Below are 13,285 nucleotides of genomic sequence, written 5' to 3'. Positions count from 1 at the left end.
ATGTGGCTTGCCCACTCTCGCACTTCAGGAGCAGGAGCCTAGGTCTCCTCCTAGCACCTCACTTTAAACAGGAGTCTTCCCCCCCATACCTTCACCCCTTCCCATTACCTCTCCTCCAGCAGCACCATACAGAGTAGTATGGGCAATTACCATTAGGTGAACTCACCCGTGGTTCCTTGTTCACTTTTTTGATTCGGACAGAACATAGATCCTGGGACACGGGCACAGAGAGAGATTAGGTGGTTTAAATCTTATGCCTTGGGCCCCTCTCCAAGGAAAAGCTGTTGCTAACTTACAGCTGTCTCATGCTCTCTGTGGAATGAGAGGGAAGTCCATTCAGTCTGGTGAAAATAAACCCACTATCATAGCTGGCATTCTCGTTGGTAGTCTCAGTGCAGAGGCCAAGGATTTGAGGGCTATGACACATGAGGCAGCTCACTCCTAAAGAGCTTGATCTGGGTTGAAGCGTGTCATCAGAAAAGCATGAGGAGCCTTGTGCTCCTGTTGTCAATACGTACTCGCCCTCTTCACACAGACCAGCTTTCCTTTTCTGTCCTGCCAGTCTGGCACAGGCGTGGGGACCTTCTACTGTACATTCACTTTAAAGGAGAAGGACACCCAGTTTCCTCTCACTAAGATCAAGGACTCAGCCATCAATCCTGCAGCTACGATTTTGTCATCACCATTTGCCCTTCTCCTGAATAAGAGGTTGTGTCCTATCCTGCCTACTACCTGGCAGGCACCCTGTCATCTCCTCCATCTGTTTACCCTCCTGTCTTGCTCCTCCTGGGCATGAAGCTGAGTGCCCAGGTGGTACCTGGGTACAGTGACACACAGCTGGGCACACTCTCAAATGGATGAGCAGTGAGAAATGGGCACAGACACTGTTGTGCTGATGGCCCAGTGAGGAGGAATCGGGAGTCCCTGGAGACATGACTGCCCCACGCTGCACCCCAGGGAAAGCCCAGGGTCCTGGGCAACAGACACAATTTTTTGGCTCCTGATGGCAGCTGTCAAGGGACTTGAGAAACTCTCCTTGAGTTTGCCAGTGCTGCAACATCAGCCATTTGAGCACTCTCTAGCAGTTGCACTTCCTTGAAGAAAAGTGCTTCTGTTTCGTGAAGCACTGTTGACTGCAGGGCCACAAAAATAATGCTCACATTTTGTCGCTCTTTACATCACTTGAAATGGAGTTACTACGAGACATTGCAAAGAGGGATGTCAAATAGAGGAATTAAATCTCGTCAAACAATTGTTCAGCTCACTGACTTGCCACAGGTGCAGCTCTAAGAGTAAAGCAGTTGTCAGGAGCTCTTCCAAGAGCACAGCAGCCATGTGGCTGTGTATACACTCTGCCACTGTCAGCCTTCCCCTCCAGTTTAGGATCAAGAGCAAGTCTAGGGCTGTGCAAGAGGCTATCTCAGGCAAGAAGTGTTGACTGTAATAAGGCTATTTATCATATGATACGAGAAAGCAGAAGCTTTCATCATAGAGGCATAGAGGTTTTTGTATTTGCTATTTTATCAACAGGTCTGAGAGTTTATATAGACCCATCCTAAGGCAAGAAATCTCTGTTGAAGCGGGTTTCGTAATCTTCCCAGATTAATTCATTTACTATGGTAAGCATAAGTGTAGGACGCAGCAAATAGACCAGAGACACTTTGTAAGACAAGAAAGTGCAGTGAGCAAGACAGACATGGGATACGCCACCAACAGAAATCAGAACACAAAGAAAAGCCTTCTAGAAGAGTTGTCATACATCAAAACTGACTTGCCACCTTCCATTGCCACTGTAATGGTCTCACATTGCACAAGCTTTTCCTCATGGACCCTAATCCAACAGCCACTGCCCCTGTGGGTGAAATTAAGGAGGTAAATCACCCTGGGAATGACCTGCAGGCTTTTCAGGTGAGAGAACAATCAATAAAAAAAAGAAAAGTTAAAAATAAAAAGTCTGCTTTGAGTCTCCAAGCTTTCCCAGGCAATTCTGGGTGGCCTAGTTTGATCTCTTCTCCCTGCATTCACTGACATAGGTGTTTTCTTGATACAACTTCCATACACTCACTGTGAGTCCTCCTCAGAGCTGAATGTGCTATGTGCCCATTCTCCAACTTAAAAAAAAAAAAAAAAAAAGAACATGGAAAAATGTAAGCAAGGGGTGCTCCAGTGAGGCCATGTGGACAGCTCGGCAGCCCCTGCAGCGGCCGGCTCCTGCACACCTTCCTCTGAAGGCTATGGAAAGGGTTTTAAATTATATGGTGCCAAGAAAATGGGAGGCCTGCAGCTGTTTTGAGTCCTGAGGTGAGGAAGTTAAAAGAATAAAAGAATTAGAGGCAGCTCTTTCACGTACGTGATTAGTGCAATGGAATGTCAGATTCGGCAAAGAAAGTTTGCTTATCAAGCTGCAGATTTATTAAATGTGTTCCAGACTTGTATTGCTTCATTCAAGTTTAACAGAGCTGTAATACTTAATATGCCCTTTAGCAATTTAATACTCTCTTGTACAAATCATTGGAAAATTTAAAATAGAAAAATATGTCCAGGCTTAACTGTAAGAAGAAGGGGAACTCTGTACAAAAACAGAGGAGAAAGAATGCATGGGTAAAGCTGAATATTACTGAATATCTTACCACATGTATTATTCTGCGGAGTTATTAGTATGTGCACTCTCATCTGCAAGCTAAAGGAGGAACTAGCAGTAATAAGTTGCAGAGCAACAATTTTCAGCACAAGGGCTCGAGACTGGCATCATATCATGCCCAGAAATTAATCCTCAGGAAACACATTTTATACATTTTTTTGCCTTCAGAGAGCACAAATGTGGGTTTCTTCTTTAAGGAAATGAAAATCAGTTGTTGGTGCTGCTTATAACAGGCAGGAAATATTGCTGTGAGACACCATACAATTGCTTGCACAATAAAAAGAGATGTAAATATTGAATTGGTACATCATTGAGACATTAAAGACAATCTTTGTTGGAGACAGAGAGAAGCCTGTAAAAAGCCAGGCTGCTGCATAATTACATGTGAACATAAACACATTCATACAAACATATTTCTTCATAAATATTTATTTCATAAATAAGAAAAGTTGCTTTGAGGCTCTGTGTGCCCAAGGTGTGCAGGGGTCTCTCCCAGTTTGGATGTAAAAGGATGTTATCTAATATTTGGCAGGCGTGTGGGAAAGAGGGGAAGGGCTTTATTCTGTGGCAGTTAATTAGACTGCTTGACTTTTGGTTTTTGTGTGGTTTTGGGTTTGGTTTGGTTTTGGTGTGGGGTTTTTTTGTGTGCTTGTTTGTTTGTTTGTTTGTTGTTTTTGTTTTGTTTGGGGTTTTTTTTAGGAGTAGAGGCTCTTGAAGCAGCCTGCCCAACAGATTAGCTGCATTATATTAATAAAAGCATACTCCTGAATCTGTAACTGCGCTGCAGAGGGTTGGAGCAGAAGATGCGATGGTGCCTATTGAACTCTGCAAGGAGACATCCCCAGGACAGAATCAGGGTGCAGGAAAAGGACAGTTGCAGATGTGATGAGTGCATCCATCGCGATCTAGGTGCAACTGATACGAAACTGTATATAGTACAACACTGTATCCTGGCCACCTCTAATGACACTGAATCATTCTGTCAGTCTGTTGCTGCTGACCCAGACTGACTGCCAGTAGCCAGCATGAGTCAATGATGCCCACAGATCACAGGGCCTTACACAGGCTGGGAAGAACCATCACTCCCAGGGGACAAATATACTCGGAACATAAAGGACAGCGGGATTAAAGATTTGCCAAAACTCACGAACCGAGTTAAGCAACAGCTGGGACCAGAATCTCCCCTCTCCTGCCCTAGTCACACACTACCGGGCCCTGAGACATTTTTAACAATTATTGTTGCCTTCCACTGGCCACCTCAGACTAACTCTTTCCATACTATTTAAGGGCTGCAGGACTGGAAGTGACCTCCTGAATCACCAGTCCCAGTCTCTTCTAATTGGAGGCAACCACATCACATGAGCCTAGTCAGAAATGCCTCAAAGTGAGTGGGGTGGTGGGTCGTGATGAGTTCATCCTTCCAAATCCCAGAAGCAACACACAAGCAATTGTGGCTGTGATTGTCTCTTGCTCAGACATTAAGGGAAGACTATGGTTGCCTGTTAACAAAAGGAATTTGTGCTGAAATGTGTTTTGTTTTGCTTGTCACTTTCCTGACTTGGTTACAGAAATGCAACTGAGGTGAGATCTGGGTAGAGCAGCCACTCATCGCTCCCACCACGCTAAGCAGCAAGGGCACCAAGTGCTAAAAAGCATCTTGCCAGCATCTGAGACCTCAGAGAGTCCTATTGAAGCAGAAGCTAGTACAATATATTGAATATCAGAAAGATCTGGTCTATGGTAACGGGGCCTAATTTAGGCATGAATGTGTTAGCAATGTCTGCCTTCGAAAGGCACATATTTCATGTCCTCTGGGATACACAGAATTTATTTCCTGAGCGGGGGGAGAGGGCTTTGATTCTCCTCCATTAGCCTCTACCTCCCACTTCTCTGCATGGCAGCCTGTCTCTGTGCTTGCAGGAATGACAGGAGGGAGGACCTCGTCAGTCGGTGGTTCTGTCTCTGCAGAGTGCAGGTCTCAAAGAGAATTTTTTTTCTTCCTTGTCATCTGATCCACTTGGTGGAAGGCACGTCCTGTTGCATCAGCTCTCTTGTTCACTGGGGAAAACACCCTGCAATGCATTTCTCCTACCAGCCCTTTCAGAGGCCATGAGCTAGGGAGCAGCGTGGGAGCAGCACAATGTGCTTGAGGTGGGGATACGTGACCAGAAGAAAGAGAGGGGTGAGCAGAATTGCTTGGATTTTAAAGGTGAGTTAGAGACACAACTAAAACAAGAGGTATAGGGCTGTCACACCAGCCTCTCTAGAGACCTTAGAGGCAGCTGGGGGCCTAGGTCACCTGGGTGCTGTTTAAAAGTTCTCTTGGACATAGGCAATATATAAGGGAGTCTGAATATAGGCCAGAAGCACAGGGCAGGAAAGGAATGGAAAGGACTTTGGAAAGAAGGGTATGGATGCTTGCAGCAACTACAAAGCCAGAGCTCCTACCCAGTGTCAGATTCACCTGGGCATGGTAAGGCCCAGCAGCATCTTCCGCAACAGCATGGCAGGAATTCAGGACTTCAGCCCTTCACAGAAACAATCCTGCTGTGAGGGTGTCCAAAGAAGCTGCCAAAGGACAATGGCAAACAGCTATGTGCTAAAGAACTAAGGCTCCTTAAATATCAAAGAGTGGTTTATCTTGCTCCAAAATGCAGGGATGAAACTGAATTCTGTGTCACCACTGAATTTTGACAAGCTACCAATAAAACCTACTTTGGAGAAGCTGGCATGGTTTCCATAGTTGATATCCAAAAGCTACATAGAATTATCTGCAGCAACAAAGTGAAGGTAATAAGCAAAATAGATTCTGTTGTCAGGAGCAGGAAAGGGAGATCACATAGCTCAGATGGACTGAGGCAGATGATCCAAGTAGCTCAAGGGTTTTTGTAAGTCTCATTTTCAGCAAATACCTACCAGAAGAATGTATTAAAGCTGTTTTATCAGGAAGAAGGAGGCAGATTACCTGCATTCATTGCATGGTTCTCACTCATGTAGCATTAACAAGCAGCTAGTATCACTGTAGCTCAAGTACAGGTTATTTCATTCACATTTAATTTTTTAAAATTAAAAGTAATGCTGTTGTGAGTCCTGCTATTTAGGTTACTATAAATTAGTGTGGGCTGGGAGTCAAGATGTGGAATTTATGTACAGAAAAAGAAGTAGTATCAACCCTTGCAGGAAAATAGTGCAGTCCTAATGGCTCAAGAGGTCGATCATTCACGGCAAGTGGGACATAACTGATAAGTGCAAGAGAAATTCAGCACATTCCCGGGCAGTTAAAGGTCTTCAGCAATTGCACTGTGCACCTAACAGTGGCAACAGTGGTACCACCACTTACGACATAGAAATAGCCAATGACAGGAAAACTGGTCTTGAACAGTAAGTTCAACAGTTAAGTCTTTCCACGATTTTTTTAACATTATAAGCCTAAGCATAATGAAAGGGCGCTTCTTCAGTTTAGTGTTTTATACGAGAACTAATGCTGTTCTATTAGCAGTTTGTGGTTACATGGACATGTGAGTGCGTGAATGTGTCCACTGAACAAAAAGGTTTCACCTGGACAGTCCATCTTTCAAGGTTGCTTTGGGTTAGACTGTGTATGCCAGTTGGATATGAAATGCTGTACCCATGGCTTTGTCTCTAGGAACGAGACACCCTTCTGTTCAGGTGCTGCATGTCGGTACTTCCCCATGATAGCTCAGCAAAAAGTTCCAGCTGTCATTGACAGATTCATCAGTAGGTGCAAATGCAAAGGAGGTGGAGGGTCTATTGGCATGGTTATCTACTGATCCCCATCCTTGGATTTGGCTCATAAGGGCAAGACCTTGCCCCTCAGACTAGAATGCTCTCCAGCCTCCTGAGTGGAGTGCAGGCAAATCCACTTGGATTGTTGGACCATGCCATGTATTGCTCAAAAGACTTTCACATCTCTTGTTAACAAAGTGCTGCTTAAGACAGGTGGCAAAAAAAAAAAAAAAATTAGAGAGGAGCAAAGAATTACATGTGCAAGGTCTGCTGTTAGTAGCTTGGAGGTGACAGTAGTACTAATAGGACTTGAGAGCTGCTTCTTTTTACAAAGAGACTTGATTTCTGGGAGTCTTTTTGATGAGCATTCAGATCTATCACAAACCATCCAGCAGATGTGTTTGCTGCTGAAACTTCTTGAAAGAAGATGGGAGGAAGGCTGAGGAGGACGAAGAGGGCAGATTGCTTCCCTGATCTTGCCTTGATACGGTGTATTTTTCTCTGCTGAAAATGAAAGCATATCTCTTCTGAATGCCAGAACATTACAGCCAGTGAAATGGTAACTACTGAGATGAAGACCAACACTAGAAACTTACAGAGCAAGTATGACCCCGAGGAAGGAGCTAATGCTGACAGGACACCCACCTGTGTGAAAGGCATACGTCAGCTTTAACTAGCTCAGGGTTAGCAGGCTGAAACCCTGCCTATCATCTGTCTATTTTCACTCCAAGTTTCCTTGCACAGCACAGCAGCAAGGGGAGGACCACGTTTCTGACCAAGCAGAGTGAAAACAACAGAGGATTTCACCTGCAGTGTAGAGATGCTGGTTACAGTAGCTCCTTCCCTGCTCTGCAAATTCATTTTGAACCCGCAGGAGGCTTAATAAGTGACATGGAGAGTTGAAGCATGATTCAAAAGTGAAGGGAAACATGCACAGTAAGTACCCTCCCTGCAAATATTGCCTGACTTTTATCCTTATCCCATCACTGCTAGAGATACTCTGAGTGCTGACTCTTCCTTCTTTCAAATCATTAAACCCTGTCTGGGCTCGGGGGAGGAGAGGGTGGTTCAAACCACAAAGAGAAATGTGAGGCTAAAGGTCAGACAAGCCAAACTGATGTTTCAACACCCAGTTCATACTGGGCTATACGCTCAGTTGGACTCTGTGTCCACTGGATATCTATAAATAATTGCCTCAGTCTTAGTCTTGTGTGCACACACATGCACAGCCCAGTGAGGCAGATCAGTCTCATTAGCCCTGTTTTGTACTGGGCTTCAGAGTCAAGGTGGGGTGCCAGGCTCAGACACGAGGGCAGCAAGAGGGGCCCCTGAATTAACACCCCAACTCATGGCACAGCGTTCTCCAACTTGTCAGTGGTTGCTGGGACCATTGTGGAAGGTGGCAGCAAGGTTATGATGGGCAAACATGCAATCAGATGAAAGATTTTTGTTTCCTTAATTCATGGTCAGCCCTCCAATGATCACTGGAAACAGGAGGGGATAAATGCAGACGCAGAAAACAAAGTATTTGTGATTTTGTGCTGAAGTAAGTTTGTAGCTTTGTGTTTTATTTTCAAGGATAGGTGTTACGCTCACTGCGTTGAGCACGAAGTATCTCTAGGTTTGAATCTGTCCTGTGCGATTAGAGTCACTGGATTTGGAGACAACTAGGCTGTTATTTGGGGAGGACAAAGAGGTGGCTCTGTCTGAACAGCACACCCAATCTTGCCAACTCTTTAGAGACCTTTCTCTAGAAGTGGAGAGCCAGAGTCCAGCCCGGGTACAACCACAGCTTTAGAAAGGAAAGAAGTAGAGGTAGGTTCTGATTTTGGCAGCACAAGCCCACCTCTTTCAGGGATGCAGCAGCCTCAGACCTCACACCAGTGAGACTGAGCCTGGAATGTGTTTTTCTTTTCTCACTGAAACCAAATTTGGGCCATATTAACAAATATCTAAGGAGATGCATATGTATGTATGTCTTTATTTACTGGAGCACTATGGCCTAGAATGCCAACGTGCTCAAGCACCCTGCTCCCTTAATCGTTTAAAGTGCTGTGCATGCTGCTTGGATACCTCCTAACACTGTTTGCTAGATCAGATATCAAATAGGAATGTTAAACTTTGAAAGCGGGGCAGTGGTATGCCTTGGTAATTGCCCTTCTTTCTGAACAATGGAAGCCTGCTGGATAGGACAATGATTTATTGCCATTACCTCTCCTGCCTTCCCCTTTCTCCATATGCCATTCCAAGCAATTCAATCAGTAATTTTTTATCGCTATATTTTATCGTGGTGTACTTATCCTAGAGGACTAACAAATCTGTGCCCCTGGGAAATTTGTATTCTCATAGTTGTTATTGGAATCCAAAATATTTTTCTACCATTGTTGTGTGGACATTTTTCTCATTCTTAGAGCCACAATGTTTTGTATTGCTGCTCTGGCTCCTATCCCCTTAACTTCCAGCAATTTCTTATTATTGATGGAAGTAAGAAGTCCTACGGCTGGGATGTGGCTTCTGAGCTCTTCACTGCTGTGACCATTAGGACATCTCAGATGTGCCAGTGAATCCAGATGTGATAGAGCAGGATTTGGACTGGAGCTACCCACAAACATTAAACAAATTGCAGGAGCTACTACAACAGAGGGCTGCTCCCTACCCCACAGACATCACTGCTTACATTTCATTTCTAGCTAGTCTAGGAAATTCATCATCTTTCATCTGGTCTTTGCATTTGCTGAGTTGCTAAAATAGTATCAGGAAAAGAAATCTCAGCATGCACAATGATTGAAAGTCAATTGGAGCCCATGGCTGCACATGACCTGCTCAACCTCCACTGCTGCTGCACTGCTGCTGCACACCACTGATTGATGCTCCAGACCAGCAGGCACTTGCCATGTCCTCAAAGCTATTATCTCCGAATCTGGAAATAATAGCCCAGCAGGACTTCTTGGGCACGCTTGCAAGACTGAGTGACAGGTCTGCTTCTAAGAATCATGAAAATTGCTGCTCTTTGTAACAGGGCAATTTTAGCCCCTTCTGCACTGCCAATGGGACTTAAAAGGCCTCATTCACACAACTGTCACTCTTCTCAAGACACTGTAATAAAACCTCCCAAACTGGAATGGAAGCAATTGACATTTGCCAAGTTCATGTGTAAATGATCGTTTTTTGTAGTGAGCCAAATAAGCCACTGGAGCAAGCTATCCAAAGAAATTTTTCAGAAATAGCTGAGTCCTGATGGAACAGGTCAAAACTAACCATGTCTTTCAACTTCAAAACCTATGAAGCTATGGTGAAACACAGCAAAGCACTCAAATAACTCTTATTTTACTGCAAACACAATATGAAAGATACACAAGATAGACAACTACAGTCAGTCTTACTGTTAGTATATGCCAAGTCAATCTCTAATCTCTTTAAAGCTTTCCCCTTGTTGCTCCCTTATGGACATCATGACTGCACTAACCTTGAAAAGAGATTTTTTAGGGGCTGGTTGGTTGTTTCAAAGTGATGGCTGACCTGTGGGAAGCGAACTGTTTCAGAAGAAACCTCTATGCTGAATAATCTTTAATAACTTACTGAAAATGTGACAGATGTTCTCCAAATGGATCGTATGAAAGTTGTTACCAAGAGAAACTCAGTTTATGTTTTGCAATGCAGTGAGCAATACATAAATTTTTCATGCATGGTCTGCTAATAAGAGTCAGTATTTTATCTTTCAAGGGGAGACAAACATATGTTTTGCTTCTTTGCAGAGTGCCTTCCTCTCCCTGTGGATGGTAGCTTACAGGTAGACCACGTTCCCATACAAATGGCTGGATTTGGCCCTTGAGCCAGGGGTTTGGTAGACGCTTTGGGATTCAGCCACAGCAGATGTGGGAGGATGCTGATGTGATGCCTACAATGCAGTCTCTCCACAAACAGCAGCCTCTGGGTACCACCCACGTGCCCGCTGCAGGACTGCCTCTGCAAGCACAGCCGGGGCTCTCCAGCCTACCCGCATGAGGTGGAAGTAAAGAAGTCTGTTATTGAAAGTGGTCATATTGCCTCTCTTTACAGCCAGCCTAGATCTAGCCATGTGCCTGTCATCATGTTCCTTCTTTCCATGCTTATCTTATTATTCTTTTACACTCATCTGATGGACTGGCCAAATTAAAGCACCAAGTAAAGGTGTGTCTGTTCATTTTTCTCTCTCCCTATTCAATGGGCCAAAATCTGCCCATAGTTCAGTGTGGAGAGGTCTCCTCACCGGGGTCTTTCCAGGACCGCACTATGCCTGGGATCCAGCTCAGAGAGCAGCTTGTCATGAAATTAGGAAAGTGTTTGTTCCCACACCAGCTTTGCTTTGGGATACAATGAGAAAAATGTATCAGCACAGGTTAGAAACGTTAATGGTAGCAGTCTTTCCAGTGTCATTCATGCTTCCTGTGCCTTCATAAATATTTTCAAAAACAGGCTGTGTCAATGGAAAACGGCTCCTTTGTATGAGGAGGCCTGATCTCAGTTGTTTTCATGGAGCTAGGCATTCAGTCCAGTCACCTGTCCAGAGAAATGCAGCAAAAAATATGGTATTACGTCAAAAAGCTATTTCCTGGTAAAATGGCATCTTCTTTGGCAAAAGCTTCTTAAAACAAACAAAAAAGGCACAATAGATAAATTTCTCAATTCCAGCCTTCTTATAGACCCTATCTACCGGACAGCAAGCACTGTTGGTCACACAGTAAGTGACTTTCCCTTCCTGCCTTATTCCTGCTCTGAGGTCCTGCACACACTCTATGTGTGTTTACGGATACAGCTCTGTGATTACTTTGGAAGTGCAAAATACTTGGCGTAAAGGATTGCGACTGAGTTTCCTTGGCTCCAACAAGTCGCCTCAGTACCTTCAGTTTTGGATAACCCAGAACACAATTTTTGCTTCAAAATACCATTCAGCTTTTCAGCAATAAAACAACTGTCTCAGAAGGTGCTTTCTGGTGTTGCCTGACCGTCCAACCTGCTGCCTTCAGGGTTTAGGAATGAGACTGATGGAAGAATGCAAATCCACATCTGAAATTGGCATTTGGGAGGGTTTCCTGGCTTTGATTCCTGCTTTGTGGGGTCCTGTCAACCAGCCAGTTGTCTGGGTGGGAGTGTCTGAGTGGTCTTGCCTGGTCATTCCAGTGTGAACCATTAGTCAGTAAGTGTATGGGATACAGTCTGCTCCTTTGGAGACGACCTTGTGCTGGGATTTAAGGTTACTTGTTGCTTTGGGTTTACTACAGGCTCTTTACTCTCGGCTACCTTGTACCTGAAATGTACATTTTGTACTGTCTCCCTTCTCCTTTCTATTACCCACACACTCCTGCTTCTTCTGGCTCCAGCTAAACCTGCATCAGCTGACTCAAGCTTATGCTTGTTGCTGAGCTTGGGGCTCCTCAGGACTTCTGCAAGAGCTCCACACTATGTGTGCAGGGCATTGGTGAATGAAGAGTTTTGTATTGGCACATTAATTACCAAGGGGCCTGTTGCAGAACAGGAAATACAAGTCCTTTTCTTAGACAAACACTTCCAGTTTGGGTTGGCTGAATACCTGGATACAAAGTCTCTATGGGTTGAGATCCCTTAGGTTTATTTATCCAGTTATGTTCCTGTTTTTGAATTTAACAACTCCCTAGCTATCATCACTGTGGTAGAAAAAATATTGATATGCAAGGTACAGGAGATAATTTTATGTTCAATTTCAACAGAAACTAAGAAATCTATTCAGCTAGAGGTCTCACTGAACAGGTCTGTCTCTTCACACACAAAAATGGAAGAACTACATTTGTCATTTCTTGCCATCAAGCAGCACTTTCTATTTCTTCTGCTTTCCAGAATAGAAACTTAAAACTCAGACAAAAGTAAATAGCAAGTGTTTTTTAAAGCTCTCTCCGTTCTGATAAGAATATTTTGTTATAGGAAAAACAAACCCAAAATCCCCACACATAGGGAAATTGGAGGATTTATAATCAGAATACTGCATCCTACATAGTGTCTAACTGTACCAGTATCAGAGATTTGTACACCGGAAGAAATATTGTCAACACTGAAAATAGTCTAAGCAATACTGCTTTGAGTATTTAATAACATGGACTGTCAAATAAACAGGGTTTAGGGTAAACACAAGTATTTGTTAATTATGTCTCATTAAGCAGAAAAGAGGCAGAGGCATTCCAGAGATCAAAATAAAGTATATGGGTTAAACCAGTGGAAACAGATTAGGATTGAGAAGAGTGTCTGTGAAGTTCACTATTTGTCTGCCTCTCAGCCAGCCTTACTTTGTCTCTCTGCTTCTACTCTTCCTTTCATTTTGCTCTTGTTTCTAGCACAAAGCTGCAGACGGAGACTTTGGGAGGGCTGGGAAAGAGCAGATATGACTAACTGCTTTACTTAAAAAAAAATTCTGAAGAGGTAAGATCCCCTTACAAGATAATCCTTGTCTGAAAAGTATTTCTAACAAAAGGGTATTGTGTCCACAGAGGTAAATCTTTTGGTTTTCTTTACACTAGATAAAGGTAGTTAGTCACTGGACTGAAACTTGATAGTAGCCTGCCTGTAGCAGCATGACAGTCAGTAGGGGCAAATGGAAGACACTGCTGATGAGTCGTAGACATATTGTTTTAAAAAAATAGTTTCCTGGAACTGAGAGGCGTTGGGAGAAAAAAAGCGGATAAAAGAAGAATGATTATTAACTTTGAGACAAGTGTATTTGACAATCATATAAAACTGATTTAGTAATTTGGTAAAACTGAAGAGAAAAAGAAAGCTTGAGTTAAAAGGAAGTAAACTGGGACCAAAAGCAGATCTAAACTGATCTACACAGTTGCAACACTCACTCTCAGTTAAATTTTCAAAATTTAGTGAAATTCAGAGCACGTC

This window comes from Caloenas nicobarica, chromosome 3 (assembly GCF_036013445.1).
Source record: "Caloenas nicobarica isolate bCalNic1 chromosome 3, bCalNic1.hap1, whole genome shotgun sequence".
Taxonomy (NCBI): Eukaryota; Metazoa; Chordata; class Aves; order Columbiformes; family Columbidae; genus Caloenas; species Caloenas nicobarica.
This window is presented reverse-complemented; position numbering follows the sequence as displayed.